Below are 7,379 nucleotides of genomic sequence, written 5' to 3' on the forward strand. Positions count from 1 at the left end.
TTGTCTGCATCTCCTTTTTTCAGAAAATAATCTACTTGGATTATTACATAATAACAAGCCTAAAAAATGCAAGTGGACCCAGCTGAACTCGCTCAAGCAGTTTATACATTATCCCAAAGAGTTGATAATATAAGCCAAGGTCTCAGAGAGACTCAATTAGATATACAAAATCTAAGAGCCTTTATTTCTCAGGAAATTGCAGTTAAAATGTCAGCTACTACACCTGAACCACAGGTGTTACACCCTGAAATTTTCACTGGTGACAGATCAAAGTATAGGGAGTTTAAAAACGCCTGTCTACTCCTTTTTTCCCTAAAACCAAAAACATATAGTACTGACAAACAGAACGTTTTAACTATCATAACTTATTTAAGGGGAGAACCCCGTGCGTGGGCTGATAGTTATTTTGAATCACAAGATCCAATACTAAATAATTTTCAGGTCTTTTTTGATGCATTGTCAGCATTGTATGAGGATCCTTATAGACAGGCAACAGCTGAAAAAGCCCTAAGAAATTTAAAACAAGCTAAAAGACCTGTGGAGGACTTTATTACTGAGTTCAAACGGTATGCCAGGGATTCCGAATGGAACAAAGTTTCTTTAAGAAATCAATTTCGTTTGGGCTTAAATGAATCCCTAAAAGATGAACTTGCTAGATTAGTCTTACCTGTATCCTTAGATGCCCTAAATGATTTAGCAATAAAATTAGATAGGAGATATAGGGAAAGAAGGGTTGAGAAACTTTCTTATGAGTCATCTAGCAAAAGATACAACAGTATCCCTAACCCTGCTCCAGCCACATCTACTGAAACACCTATTGATTTAGGAGTATTACGTGGACCCCTAACTCAAGAGGAGAAGAATAGAAGGAGATTGAATCATCTCTGCATGTATTGTGGTTCTAAAGAACATATTCTGAGAGACTGCCCTATTCTTCTAAAACAGAAGTCAGGTAAAACCATCACTACTAACTCGACTGTCTGTACTTCTCTTTCAGATCAGATGTTTATAAAACTACCTCTATCTTTGCAGTGGGATCAAAGACGACTGAATATTGAGGCCATCGTGGATACTGGGGCAACTGGTTGTTATATAGACATAAGTTTAATTGAAAAAAATAAAATACCACATATAGCAAAAGAAAAACTTGTTTCTATACGTGTAATAGATGGTAACACAATTAGTACTGGTCCAGTTACACATGAGACTATACCTCTACTGGTGACTTGCAATCAGACACATATTGAATACATGTCTTTTGACATAATACCCTCACCTCTGTTCCCAGTTGTCATAGGTATGAACTGGTTAGTAAAACATAACCCTATCTTTGATTGGCAAACATTATCTATAAAACTTGATTCTGGTTATTGTAAAAATACCTGTTTACAAAATCATCACATACTACATACATCCTCACTCTCATTACCATCTCACTATTCGGATTTTAGTGATGTTTTTGATGTAAAAGAAAGTCAGGTATTACCTCCGCATAGACAGTATGACTGTCCAATTGAGTTATTACCTGGTAGCACAGTACCTATAGGGAGAATGTATCCTTTATCTAAATCTGAATTAAACCATCTTAAAGAGTATATCGATGATAACTTAAAAAAAGGTTTTATTAGGCCATCTACCTCACCAGCAGGTGCTGGAATGTTTTTTTTACGTAATAAGGATAATTCATTACGTCCAATAATTGATTATCGTCAACTGAATAAATGTACCAAAAAGAATTGTTACCCATTACCTCTCATTCCAGAGATTATAGAACGATTGCAAGGCGCCACCAAATATACAAAGCTTGATTTACGTGGTGCATATAACCTGATCAGAATGAAAGAGGGAGATGAATGGCTGACAGCTTTTAGGACCCGTTACGGTCTCTTTGAATATCAAGTCATGCCATTCGGGCTATGTAACGCCCCAGCCACATTTCAAAATTTCATAAATGATATTTTTAGAGATATATTAGACACTTACATCATCATATATTTGGATGATATTCTGATCTTTTCTAAGAACTTGGATGAACACATAAAACATGTTCGTTCAGTTTTATCCCATTTAAGAGCTCATCATTTGTTTGCCAAATTAGAAAAATGTATTTTTAACTCATCAGAGATTACCTTCCTAGGCTATCAAATTTCACCATCTGGTATTAAGATGGATCAGAATAAGGTGAAAATTATTAAAGATTGGCCACAACCTCGGACTAGGAAACAATTACAACATTTCCTAGGTTTTGCTAATTACTACCGCAAGTTTATTAATAAATTTGCTGACATTGCAAAACCTTTGACTAATCTCACTAAAGTACAAAACACTTTCAAATGGCATTCAGAAGCTCAAAGCGCTTTTGAATTCCTAAAATCTAGCTTCACTTCTGCCCCTATTTTGCAATACCCAGACCCATTGTTGCAATTTACTTTGGAGGTAGATGCATCAGAATATGCATTAGGAGCTGTATTGTCACAAAAAAAATCCACTACCCAAGTACTTCATCCTGTGGCATTTTTTTCTAGAGTTCTTTCAGCTGCGGAGATGAATTATTCAGTAGGCGAAAAAGAACTCCTATCTATAAAAGCCTCCTTTGAACAATGGAGGCATTTACTAGAGGGTACTACTGAACCAGTTTTAATCTATTCTGATCATAGAAATTTGCAATATTTGCAAACTTGTAAAACACTGTCTGCCCGTCAGGTGAGGTGGAGTATTTTCTTCTCACGGTTTAACTTTGTTATTTGCTATAGACCGGGAAGAAATAATGGTAAAGCAGATGCCCTATCCAGGTTGCCTGATAAACCCAGCTACGCACAACCACATCAACATATCATTCCAGAAGATTGTTTCTTAGGTATTCTACAACTTACACCTACTTCTTTAAAACAGTTACAACGTAGTGACACAGAGAAACCAATGCATCGGTTGCATCAAGATTCTAATGGTATTCTTCTATATAACAACCAGATATATATTCCAAAATCTTGTAGACCCACTGTTCTCCAGATGGTACATGATTCCACTTTAGCAGGTCATTTAGGAGTGACTAAGACATTATCTCTACTAAAGAGATCTTTTTGGTGGCTTACTTGTAATAAGGATGTTAAAACTTACGTCTCTACTTGTACCACATGTGCAACATCAAAATACTCAAGAGGCAAACCTTATGGATTGCTGTTATCTCTCCCTGTGCCCAGTAAACCATGGTCAAACATTTCAAAGGACTATATTGTGGATTTACCCAAATCTTCCAATTACACTACCATTTTAGTAGTAGTGGATCAATTTTCCAAGATGGCTCATTTCATTCCTTGCATCTACCCACAGCAAAACAAACTAGTGATCTTTTGATAAAAGAAGTGATCAAGTTGCATGGTTTACCAACATCTATTGTTTCAGACAGGGGATCACAATTTATTTCCAGATTTTGGAGGGAATTATGTTCTACTCTTCATATTCAACAGAGGCTCAGTACTTCTTACCACCCACAAACAAATGGACAGACGGAGCGCACTAACCAGTGGCTCGAACAGTACCTCCGATGTTTCTGTTCTTCCCAACAGCAAGATTGGTCAACTTATTTACCTCTTGCGGAATTTTCATACAATAACACTATGAATACCTCCACCCAACAAACACCATTCTTTATTAACTATGGCATTCATCCTTCATTTCATGTATTCTCTGATATGACTAGCACCTGTCCAGCGGTGAATGATACTCTCAATTCTATTTCGGAGAAGTTTGCTATTATCAAGGATAATATTGAAGTAGCTCAAAATTCTCATAAACGTTTTTATGATTTAAGAAAAAGGCCTTCACCTGTGTATAAGATTGGACAAAAGGTCTGGTTGTCCACCAAACACTTACGCTTATCCGCTCCTTCGAGAAAACTAAGTCCACTGTTTATAGGTCCATACGCTATTACAGCATTAAAGAACCCGAATACAGTTACTTTGGACTTGCCTGCACATTTTAAAATTCATCCCACCTTTCACGTGTCATTGGTGAAACCTGCCACATTACGTTTGGATACATCTTTTCCTGCATCGACTTCGACCATTGTACAACCTGAGGTTGAGTATGAGATTCAAACTGTTTTGGACTCTAGAAGAGTTGGTGGGGTTCTGCAGTATCTCATAAGATGGAAGGGGTTTACCCCTGCTGATGACTCTTGGGAGCCTGCCACGAACTTGCATGCTCCTCGGTTGGTGTCACTTTTTCCCCGCCGTCACCCGGATCGACCTTCTTCTTCTCAACCAGAGGTTGTTCCTTGAGGGAGGGGTATGTCATATTACCACCCCTTATGGCTGCTCATTCTGACACCCTATAAATACTGACCTGTGTCTTCCTGTCATTGCTTGTTATTTTTAATTCCTCAGTCTTCTATTGCTCTGATGTGCTGTGAAATCTGACAGGCCTTCTACTGAGACACTTCTGACATCATCAGCTGCAGCGAGTGTGGCTTCTCTCCCTCAGCTCTGTGAACACGCTTCCTGCTCACTTCTGCTCTGCAAACTTTGAGAGTAATCCCTGCTCTCTCATTTTTTCTTTAGTTCTACTTGCTGTGATAACGGACCTGTAAACTCAGTGAGATTCTACTCAAAGGTATTTTTTGTGCATAACTTTGTTTATTCTATTAAGGATTATTTTGCATCACATTAGAGCTCTTACTTTTTCTATTATGCATATTTATTTTTACTATATCAGGGTACTCAGTTTTGTTATGTTATATAAAGGGTTTAAACAATTGCATTGAGAATTAAGACTTTTACTCATTTGTTTAGCAAATCTTTTATTAAAATAAAAACAGTGCTTAAATACTATCACCTAAGTTGTGGTTAATGGTTAAAAGCTGCTGTTACACACCTTTTTTACTTCAGCCTGAGTTTGTTCAGCAGCTGAGTTGTCTGCATCTCCTTTTTTCAGAAAATAATCTACTTGGATTATTACAGGAGGGTACAACAGACCCCAAAAGGCCACATCTACAGTGAACATTTCATTTATTATATATAACACCGTAATCCATAAAGTTGTATTTTATGTTAATTGTTTGCATAGATATATTTTTTATTTTTTTATTTATTTATTTTTAAGTTTAAAATGTTATTGTTTAATAAAGACAAAAAAATGTATGCACAAAAAATGTTTTATTTACATAAATTCAAAATTAGGACTACTATTGATTCTTCACAAAAACAGTATTTGCCATTTTTTCATTGTCATTCTTCTGACAATCATCATGGCAAAAAAAAAAAAAACTGTACTAAATCAAATAACATATTTTCAGTATAAAAAATCTACTTGCTCCAATAACATTCCCAAAGTTGCCCTAATTTTAGCAATTTTGAGTTTAACATGATCTTCAAGACAACTCTGAGTACTTTTGTCTTCAGTTTCAGTAGTTGATGTTGAAGATACATCTGTAGAATAACAAAAGCCAAAAAAATATTAATTCAACTTACATACTTACATATACATATGCAATGTATCATATGGTTTATTTATTCACAAATATTACCTCTTGATGGGGTGTTATCTATTTTATCTACTATATTGGCTTCTACACCTATGTCCACTCCTTTAAAGCTTTCATCAGAGCCAACTCCTAAAAAAATGCAATATGTATTAGTTAAAACTTAGATTTTCTTAGATTTAAGATTAATGAGTATGAAACATACCTTTATCAACCATCATTGTTCTTAAAACTTCTATACTTGGTTTACTATCATGTGAACTCAAGGCTTCAAATATTGGCACACTATCAGGATTTTGAAAATCTTCTATTTCATACCTATTATTTATGTCTTCCATGGTAATATCTATGAATGTAATTACAAAGATAAAGATAGAAAACTATTTAAGCCAAACCCTAAAATATATTATTTATAAGTTAAATAAAAACTCATTACCTGTCTGTGTGTTTTTATTAAAAACTTGATATGGATTTGGAGATAATTCAATATCCAATAGTGTTAGTGGCATAGGTGGAGATAAAGCTTCACTTCTGGGTGTTTGCATCAACATTGACTGGAGGTAGCGTGGTGGCTGTTCACACTTACTTTTCCTACTTCTCATATCTATAAACATATTAATAAAAAAAATTGAATTTAAAAATTAAAATTTAATTAATTATAATCATTTTTTTTTTCAAAACATAGAAATTATGCCTAATACTACAATTATAATAAATGGACACTGAACATTTTTTTTTATAATTCACTTCAATTTTTACATTTTCTTCATTCTCTTAGTTTCTTTATTTTTAAAAAAAGGCATCTAAGCTATGTTTTGAGTTCAATACAATGTAAAACACTTGTTTATTGGTGCATGAATTAACCCACCAATCATCAAGAAGAACACAATAATGTTTTCCCACAAAATGTGCCTGCATCTAAACTTAAATTATTGCTTTTCAAATAAAGATACAAAGAGAATGAAAATAATTTGATAATAGGAGTACATTGTAAAGTTGGTTAAAATGGCAATTAGATTTTACTCTACTAACTCAGTTCTGCATGCTTACTTTTCTAACTTGTTTCAATTGTATATACTAATATAGTTATATTTTACTCTACTAACTCAGTTCTAACTCAGTTCTGCATGCTTACTTTTGTAACTTGTTGCAATTGTATATACTAATATAGTTAAAGTAACACTAAAAAAATAATAATATTGTCCTTGATTTGTCAATGATGACGCAGTTCAAAAATACCATGATTATTTTCTATTAAAAAAAAAAAATTTAATATATCATTTTGGAACTTACATGTCCTTATCAATCTTTGAATAGATTTATAGTACTTTGGTTCTCTTCTCTTTAAGTCACTATATTTTCTAAGACATTGTCATCTTGTTCTTTTAATTTTTGAAATACGATGCATTCTTCTCAGCATCTCGTATATTATTTTGTCTCGACATTCCTGTCTCACTGCCCTTACACCACCAATCCGTTTAGGGAAATATTTATCCATGGCATAAACTAATATCACTAATTCGCCAGCACCAAAAAGTTCAGGACGCAACATGTTTGACGATGACGTCATTAATCGTTATGTCAATCATTAGCGCATTGATCTAGATATGTATCCCAGAAAAATTTAAACAATATAATGTATATGTAGATTAATGTATTTTGTGAATGTTTGTAAATTGATTCTATGTTTATAGTTATTATAAATGATATTTTGTTTATAAACATTTTCTTTGTTTCAGATGTGTTGATATGTATTAGAATTTACCTTGGTTTACACTAGTTATTAATAATATATAATATATAATGTTTCAAGATTGGTTGTCAGTTTGTAATAAAATAATTTATTTTTCATTATTTGATGATAATTTTTGGGTGGTTTATTTATTTTCAATTTTTATAA

General features: G+C 33.7%; 1 long non-coding RNA gene across 1 annotated transcript; it reads left to right on the top strand.

The window, feature by feature from the left end:
• Window positions 1–830: 830 nt before the first annotated feature.
• LOC128647908 (uncharacterized) lies at window positions 831–1,146 on the top strand. Its single transcript, XR_008400451.1, has 2 exons — window positions 831–952; window positions 1,033–1,146. It is a non-coding gene; the product is annotated as an uncharacterized LOC128647908 (long non-coding RNA).
• Window positions 1,147–7,379: the final 6,233 nt, after the last annotated feature.

The sequence above is a fragment of the Bombina bombina genome, chromosome 2 (genome assembly GCF_027579735.1).
Source record: "Bombina bombina isolate aBomBom1 chromosome 2, aBomBom1.pri, whole genome shotgun sequence".
NCBI classification, from domain to species: domain Eukaryota; kingdom Metazoa; phylum Chordata; class Amphibia; order Anura; family Bombinatoridae; genus Bombina; species Bombina bombina.